Below are 10445 nucleotides of genomic sequence, written 5' to 3'. Positions count from 1 at the left end.
AAATAAATAAGTTGTAAAATATATAGCATATTTTAATAAAATGAAAACTATAAGGTTGGTTTAAGTAAATGTGTAAAACTATAAGGTGTATTATAGTAAATGACCCTAATAGAACAGATAAGTGCATACAATTGTTTTATATTTTCAACTTTTAAATAATTAATAGTTATTCATATTTTATAGACTACTTTTAATAAATTTTTTATAATACAAAAATAACAATAATTAATTTCAGTTAGGTTTATTCATCAAACTGATGAAACCGACCAATCTGATCAACTTGATTAGAATTGGTCGGTTTTATTTTAGGTCGGCTTTGGTTAAAAAATTTCCTAACTTGACCAAATTGGATCAGTTTCGCTTTGGCCATTTGTAAACCAACCAAAATCGGATGACCTGACCATTGATATATATTAATATTTTATATTTTAAATATAATTTTTCATATAGAAAAATGGGAAATTTCCCATATTTCTTAGTCTAAAATATTTTTTTATCATAAATTTAATTTTTAACAATTGCACTGTAATTTTTAAAATTTAAATTTAATTTTTAAGTTTAAATATTTTGAACTAATTAACCAAACAAAAAAGTTGACCCAACCCTATACAACCTGAGTGGGTCAGTTTTCAGAAATGGTCAATTAGTTTTAGCTGACCAACTCCCCAACTTGATCGGGTCCATTTGGTTGGCCAAACAGCCTACAACCAAACCGAACCAACTCATAAACACTCATAATTTCAACTAAATTAATAGTCTCATCTTTGATAAATAACAATAGTTTAATCTCCAATAATTATTGAAAGTTTATAGCAAAAATACACAATTGTTGAAAATGTATTGATAATGAAAAAATACAATAATTACAAAGCAAAATAATAGTTTAATCTCTAATAAGTATTGAAATGTTTAATCTCTAATAATAGTTTAATCACTAAAAATACATTAAATTAATCAATAATAAGTATAATCTCAAATAAGAGTTTAATCTCTAATAAGTATTAATCAATAATAGTAGTTTAAACCCAATAATTATTGAAATTTTTCTGTTAAATAACAAAACAAAAATAAATTTATACATAATTATTGAAAAAACATTTATCAAAATACAATAAATATTAATATTAGTATATAATTATATAATAAATATATATTAAGAATTTAAAATTATTATTAATAAACATTAATTTTTATAGCAAAAATACACAATTATTGAAATTGTATTGATAAAGCAAAAAATACAATAAATACTAAAAATATATTATGTTAATCAATAAATACTATACTCTTAAATATTAGTTTTATTTCTAATAAATATTAATCAATAAGTTATAACAAAAATACAATAAATACAATAAGTACAACAAACTATAAAAGTAGTTTAAACCCAATAATTATTGAAAATTTTCTGTTAAACAACAAAACAAAAATAAATTTATACATAATTATTGAAAATACATTTACCACAAAAACAATAAATACTTATTGAAATACAATAAATATTATTATTAGTATACATAATTATATAATAAATATATATTAAGAGTTTAAAATTATTATTAATAAATATTAAATTTTATGAAAGTTATTTTCTCAAATTATTAATTTATATAAGTGAAATTAGTTATTTACCATATTATGTAAAAACATTAAATTATTATTAAAGTGATTTCATTAGTAATTTTGTACAATATTAAATTATTATTAATTACAATATTATGTTATAAATATTTTTCTACTTTTCAGTTTTTTTAATTTATTACAAAACTTCTGTATTTTAACTAATTTAAAATATAGTTATGTTAAATATTTTGTTCTTTAAATACTTAAATAATTTGTTAAATATTTAAATCTTAAAATATTAATTATTTATTGAATTTAATAATCCATAAAATAATAATTTATAGTATTATTACAAATAATTTTGTAAGATATTAAATTACTATTAATTTCAATATTATGTTATAATTATTTTTCTACTTTTAAGAAATTTTTTAAATTTATTACATAATTTCGTTATTTTAACTATTTAAAATCTAGTTATGTTAAATATTTAGTTATTTGAATATTTAAATAATATGTAAAATATTTAGAATGTTTTGTTATTTATTGAATTTAATAATCCACAAAATTATAATTTATACTATTAATTCATAATTTCATTAATAATTTTTTAAGGTATTAACTTATTATTAATTTCAATATTATGTTATAACTATTTTTCTACTTTTAAGAATTTTTTTAAATTTATTACATATTTCGTTATTTTAACTATTTCGTTATTTAAATATTTAAATAATATGTAAAATATTTATAATTTTTTGTTACTTGAATTTTATTTATTTAAATCTATTACATATTACTAAATATTTTGTTATATAATTATTTATATATTTATAATATTTTGTTTTTTAAGATATTTATTTATTGAAATATTTAAATTTAGTTTTTAATGTTAATTTTTTATTATTTGAATAACATTTAAATTGATAATCCAGAAAACAGAATTTAAATTATTAGTACATAATTTCGTGATGTATTTTGTAAAAATATAAAATTAGTTTTTGCATTTTTAATAAATATTTTAAAGTTATTCTGTAATTTTGTTAGAATATTTGAATAATTCTTAAATTTTTTAGTTCAAACTTTATTTAGAAAGAAATAGATAAAAAGTGGGGGAGAGGAAAAGTAGGAATTAGAGATAATTTAGGAGAGGAACTCTCTACTAAATTAGAAATAATTTTGGAGATAAATAAGAATTAGAGATAACTTAGAAGATAAATAGGAATTAGAAATAATTTAGGAGAAAGTGTGGGATGTAGTTTAGGAGAATTTTAGGAGAAGAGATTATTTATGTTTTTGGGAAAGTGGATTTCATTGGTTGTTTCAAAAATGACATAGAATAGAAAAATAAAATATTCAAAAAAGGAGAAAATTTCTTGACCGCTTTATTTTATATATATAATAGATTATGATTCAAACACCCTGACCATGACCATGTGATGGAATAAATGATGTTGTGGTTAGTTAATTAATAACCATTTCTTCAAGACTAGAAGAGCATAGATAGAGATGTTAATGGGTTGGTGCTAAACCCACATTGATCAAGTTTGGATTAGCCTAATTATATTGAGTTTCGGGTTTGGTTTGGATCACGTAAATCATGCCCGCATGAGGCTTGAGTATAGTTCAAAGCAAGGTCCAAAATTTCGTAATGTATTGGCTCGTATAAGCTAATACATATTGTATCTTTAAGGGGTTGACATGAGAAACGTTACAAAATCATTTGTATCATGTCTTCTTGTCGTGCTGACCTCATATTGTAACCATATCGAGGGCATATCAAACCTATATCAAGGCGTATCAGGGTGTATTAGGATTGTATCGTAGCTGTACTAGGGTGTATCGACTTATACAATATGATTTCTTGTAGGCAAAAAATGAATTAAATATTTTTGAGAAAAAAAAAGGCTTTTAGCTCTCTCCAAAAGCCTTCTTTGTCTTCCAAACTCACCAAATCATCCCTGTACATTTTTTTGGATTGTAAAATCTTTAAATAAAAACCAAAACGCAACCTCCAAAACTAAAGATTTTTGAGGTTTTTTCCAACTTTTTACAAAAATTGCAAAAATAAATACTTTTTTCAATTTATTCGATAGTATGCTACAATATTTTGTGTTTTTTAATGCTTGGAAATGCTTTTATCTATGCATGTATGTATATGTGTGTGTGTGTGTATTGTAAAATATTTATTTGTATTTTTTGTAAAACTTTTGTTTTTTTCTAATTTTTTGGTGTGATCTAATTATAATACTTACCATGTTGTAAATCTATGGATGATATACCACATCCATAAAATTATTTTTCTGTTATATTTTATTTTTTATTTTTGTAATAAAAATAAAATAATTGTTTGAATAAGAAATAAACTATTATTTAAAAATTATAGAAAATGTTTCATTAAATAATTATTAAGCTTATATTTTGTAGTTATAACCTTTTTAGAGAATACCCTTATGTTTCCGTATGTCGATTATGAGATATTATTTTCATAAAAATCCCTAAAGGATGTGATTCTTATGTATATATAGTTCATTTAAGCCTTATATTTAATGTTATTGATGTATATTTATGATTTATTGGAGTATTTATAGTGTTTCCATGTGTCTTAATTTTTCGTCTGTATCGATATGTAACCAAGACATATCTTGATACGTCTCTTAATTTTTTTTCCCAATATACTTAGCGTCTCCAATACGTTAAACCTTAGTTCAAAGCATGGATACAGATTGTTTATTACACTTACACATGGTGTTCGATGTTGAGCTGATTCCCTATTTTATATTTAACAAATCAACAATCTCAAAAACCCAACAATATGGTATATATATATATATTAACACTGGTCCTGCCATGTTCGCATAGCTCTCCTTTGAGAAAAGCTATTTATCTATTTTTTTCTTTTTTTTTAATTCCATGTCATTTTTGAAACAACCAATGAGATGCACTTTTCCAATAACCTAAATAATCTCTTCTCCTAAAATTTCTCCTAAACTACCTCCCCCACTATCCCTCACTTTCTCCAAAATTATCTCTAGTTCGTATTTATCTTCTAAATTATCTCTAATTCCTATTTATCTCCAAAACTATCTCTAATTTAGTAGGGAGTTTCTCTCCTAAATTATCTCTAATTCCTATTTATTATCTCCCCTACTTCTTATCTTTATCTATCTAAAGAAAGTTTGCATTAAAAAAATTAAGAATTATTTAAATATTCTAACAAAATTATATAATAACTTTAAAATATTTATTCAAAACACAAAAAAATTATATTTTTACAAAATATATTACGAAATTATGTACTAACAATTTAAATTATGTTTTTTCTGGATTATCAATTTAAATGTTTTTCAAATATTTAAACTCTTAATCTATATTTATTATATAATTACATATACTCAAATTAATATTATTGTCTTTTGTGATAAATGTATTTTCAATGATTATGTATAAATTTATTTTGTTTTGTTATTTAATATAAAACTTTCAATAATTATTGGAGATTAAATTACTATTATTGAAAATTTTAAATTTAATTTATTGTATTTTTGTTATAAGTTATTAATTAATATTTAGTAGAGATTAAACTATTATTTGAGATTATACTATTTATTCACTAAGTTAATATATTTTTAGTACTTCTTGTATTTTTGTAATTTTTGAAATTATTGTATTTTTTATTAACAATATATTTTCAATAATTGTGTATTTTTGCTATAAATTTTCTATAATTATAGGAGATTAAACTATTGTTATTTATCAAAGATAGAACTATTAATTTAGTTGAACTTTTGAGTATTCATGAGTTGGTTTCAGCTTACCAAATCCCTAATTTGATCATGCCAATTTGGTTGGGGGAGTGGATATAGATTGAGGGGATCTATATCCAATCTCTAAGGTATCTCATTTTTTATTATATATCTTTTATATTTTCATTATAAACTTATTTTCAATGATTGTGTACACTTGCTATAAATTTTCAATAATTATTGGAGATTAAACTATTGTTATTTATTAGAGATTAAACTAAATTTAGTTGAAATTAGGAGTGTTCAATGATTGGTTTTGTTCAGTTGCAGGTTGTTTCACCAACCAAATCGATCTAGTCAAGTCCACAGTTTGTCACTCAAAACTGGTTGACCATTAGCGAAAACCCACCATCTCGGGTTGTATCGATTTGGGTCTATTTTTGGTTTAGTTTGTTTGTTCAAAAGATTTAAACTTAAAAATTAACTTTAAATTTCATAAATTACAATGATATTATTAAAAAAATAAATTACAAAAATTAAATCTATGTTAATATATATTTATTAAACCAAAGTCGATCTAAAATACTAGAAAAATGACAATTCCTATATATTAGTAGAAAGATTCTCTCTTAAACTATCTCTAATTCCGATTTATCCTCCTCCCCCCCCCCCCCCCCCCCCTCTTTTTATCTATATCTATCTAAAGAAAGTTTCAATTAAAAAAAAATTAGAATTATTTGAATGTTATAACAAAATTATATACTAGATTTAAAATATTTATTCAAAACACAAAAAATTAATAGATTTAATAATATACATATTATTAATAATTCAATATTTTTACAAAATTTATCATGAAATTATGTAGTAACAATATAAACTATAATTTTACGAATTATTCAATTTAAATGGTATTCAAATAATAAAAATTTAACATTAAAAAATAAAACATTGTTTAAATATTTCAATAACTAAAAATCTTAAAAACATTAAAAATAAATAAATAATATAACAAAATATTTAATATTACATAATAACATTAAAATAAATAAAATTCAAATAATGAATATTTTTAAATATTTTTCATATTATTTATATATTTAAAAAACAAAATATTTAACATGACAAAATTTTAAATTGTTAAAAATAACGAAATTATGTAATAAATTTAAAAAAGTCTTAAAAGTAGAAAAATAATTATAATGGAATTCATAATATTCATATTAATAATAATTTAAAATTTTACAAAATTAATAACGAATTATGTAATAGTACTACAATTACAATTTTATGGATTATTAAATTCAATAAATAATTAATATTTTAAGAATTTAAATAACAATATTATTTCAATAACTAAATAATATTGGAAATAATTAATTTCACTTATATCAATTAAAAATTATAGAAAATAACTATCAAAAATTATATTTATTAGTAATAATTTTACAATAATAGTGTATATTCATTATATATTTGTATATACTATAATTAATATTTATTTTATTTTCAGTAGTTATTTATTGTTTTGTATAAACATGCTTTCAATAATTATTTATAAATGTATTTTTATTTTTGTTATTTAATATAAAATTATCAATAATTATTGGAGATTAAACAAGTATTATTTAACTTTTGAAATTTAATTTATCATATTTATTGGATTTTTTTATAAATTTATTTTTAGTAATTATATATTTTTTATAATTTATAGATTAATACTTATTAGAGATTAAACTATTATTTAAGATTACACTATTTATTGACTAATTTGGTATATTTTCAATATTTATTATATTTTTGTAATTATTGTATTTTTATTATATTTCTTTTATATTTTCATTATAAACTTATTTTCAATGATTGTGTACGCTTGCTATAAGTTTTCAATAATTAATGGAGATTAAACTATTGTTATTTATTAGAGATTAAACTAAATTTAGTTGAAATTAGGAGTGTTCAATGATTGGCTCTATTCAATTGCAGGTTGTTTCACCAACCAAATCGATCTGGTCAAGTCCGCAGTTTGTCACTCAAAACCGATTAACCATTAGCGAAAATCCACCAACTCGGGTTGTATCGATTTGGGTCTATTTTTGGTTTAGTTTGTTTGTTCAAAAGATTTAAACTTAAAAATTAACTTTAAGTTTCATAAGTTACAATGATATTATTAAAAAATAAATTACAAAAATTAAATCTTTGTTAAAATTAAATCTATGTTAATATATATTTATTAAACCAAAGTCGATCTAAAATACTAGAAAAATGGCAAACTCGGGTTGAGTTTGAACGAATTGTTTATTAAAAATGTTAAAATATAAAACAATTATATACTCTTATGTATTTCTATTGTTTAACTTTCACTCAACAAAGCACGGGTCTCCATCACCATGCCTCTCCTTGCTCCATTATCTCCACCCTGCATTCTCTTTGACTTTCTCTCCTCTCCCCTTCCCACCACTCCTATTAAGCCATGTCACCCAACTACCAAAAAATATTCCTATAATCTCTCTCCTAAGGTATCTCATTTAAACCAATAGGAAAGTATCATGTTGCCCCACTCCCTAATCAATTCCTAAAATGTATCCCCTCAATCTATATCCACTCTCTCTCATTTAAAATATTCATATTAATTAATAAATAGTTAAATACGATTAATATTTAATCTCACCCATATTCAATGAGTATTAAAGAGTGTTATTACCAAAAGTTAATAAATACGGTTAGCAAATTACCAAAAATTAAATACTCTTATTAGTACGGTTAGTAAATTACCAAAAATTAATAAATATTTTTATTAATTAACTCATTAATAACATTTTATAGAAATTAAAAACTCTTTAACTAATTTCTATAAAATTGATAATTATAAAAAATTATAAAATTTTAGTTATTGTTATTATTATAATTAATAACCAAATACAGATGGGGGGACAAAATATTATAATGATAGAAAATGAAATTATTAATTAATTTATATTGAAAAATAAATGATAAATTAGTGTAATTTTGTTAGTAAACTACCAAATAAAAGATATATTTAATAACAATTTAAAAAATTCAATAAATCCCCATAGTTACTTAAATGTAATAAACTTTTCAAAAATTTCCATAAAGCTACATTTTCGTAAAATAACATTTTTGAAATTAAAAGATATAAAGTATTTGAAAATTTATTTAAAATGCATTAAATAATTATTGAAAATTATTAGAATATTTTAGAAAATTTAGGAAAATATATTACATTTGATAGATATTGGAAAACCATTGAAAAATTATGTAATTTTCATTGCAAATTATTGAAAATTATTAAAATTAAATGACTATTGAAAATGGAAAACTATAATTTGAACAAATAATTACACAAATTCTTAAGATAAATTAGTGTAATATTGGAATATTAAAGACAATTCAGTGTACTTTTAGAAATTTACCATGTCGTTGATACTCAATATATCTTTTTGATCATTTCTATCATCAAATTGAATATTGGGTTGATGGGGATAGTGTTTTCAAAACTGGATCAAACTAGATGGTTAGATCAGAAAAATTGGGAGCCGGACACCATTTCACCTCAAAACGGATCGCTTTTTGTCCAAAAACCGTTTATTTGGTTAGCGAACCGCTAACCTGGGTGGTCGAACAGTCAACCCGGACAACAGTTTTTATTTTATTTTTTGTTAGAGTGGGTCATCCGTTTGGACCGAACAGTTAGACCGTTCGACCCCAAAACGGTTCTTTATCCGATTCAATTTTAAAAACCTTGGATTGGGAGTGGGTGCCTTTCCTTGGGCTTGGTTTGGTGTGCAGCATGGCCCGACCCATGAACCAACCCAACCCATGGCACAACACGGGCCTGTGTGGGCTCGAGCCGTGGGCCGTGCTGAGTTGACCCCCCAAATTATCCTAGAGGAGGGAGGCATGACCCGGGATGCCTCGTGGCCCAACACGGCACGACTCGCACTTTGTGCGGGCCACATGCAGGTAGTGCCGTGCCGACCCAACATGACCCAATTTACACCTCTACTTGAACCCGCTCAATATTGGGAACGGGGCAGGGAAATTCAAGGATTCTCCATCCTTGATGAGGAGTAGGGTGCCTTGCCCTTAAACTCGCCCAACATTGAGGAGTGGTTACCTTGCCCCGAACCCGCATGACACTAGGGACGAGGCAGGGATGGGGTAGAGTGTATTGACTATGGGGCAGGGAAAGGGATGGGGTGCCCTGCCCTGAACCCACAATCCCCCACTTTCTCCAAAATTATCTCTAATTCCTACTTATCTTCTAAATTATCTCTAATTCCTATTTATCCTCTCCCCTACTTTTCATCCATATCTATCTAAAGAAAAGTTTGGATTAAAAAATTTAAGAATTATTTAAATATTCTAACAAAACTATATAATAACTTTAAAATATTTGTTAAAAACATAAAAAATAATTCTATATTTTTACAAAATGTATCATGAAATTATGTACCAACAATTTAAATTATGTTTTTCTGGATTATCAATTTAAATGTTTTTCAAATATTTAATAATATGTAATAGGTTTAAATAAATAAAGTTCAAATAGCAAAAAAATTTAAATATTTTATAGATTATTTAAATATTTAAATAACTAGGTATTTATCATAACTAGATTTTAAATAGTTAAAATAACAAAATTATATAATAAATTTTAAAAAAATCTTTAAAGTAGAAAATAATTATAACATAATATTGAAATTAATAATAATTTAATATACTATAAAATTAATAATGAAATTATGTAATAAGTATAAATTATGATTTTATGGATAATTAAATTAAATAAATAATTAATATTTTAAAATTTAAATATTTTACATATTATTTATGTATTTAAATAACAAAATATTTAACATAACTAGATTTTAAATAGTTAAAATAAAGAAATTATGTAATAAATTTAAAAAAATATAAAAATTAGAAAAATAATTATAACATAATATTGAAATTAATAATAATTTAATATTTCTACATAATGTTATAAATAACTAATTTCAATTATATCAAGTAATAATTTGAGAAGATAACTTTCAAAAAATAATATTTATTATTAATAATTTTATACTCTTAATCTGTATTTATTATGTAATTATATATACTAAAATTAAT

The sequence above is a fragment of the Nelumbo nucifera genome, chromosome 1 (assembly GCF_055504915.1).
Source record: "Nelumbo nucifera cultivar China Antique chromosome 1, China Antique-T2T, whole genome shotgun sequence".
NCBI lineage: Eukaryota > Viridiplantae > Streptophyta > Magnoliopsida > Proteales > Nelumbonaceae > Nelumbo > Nelumbo nucifera.
Note: the sequence above shows the minus strand (reverse complement) of the source record.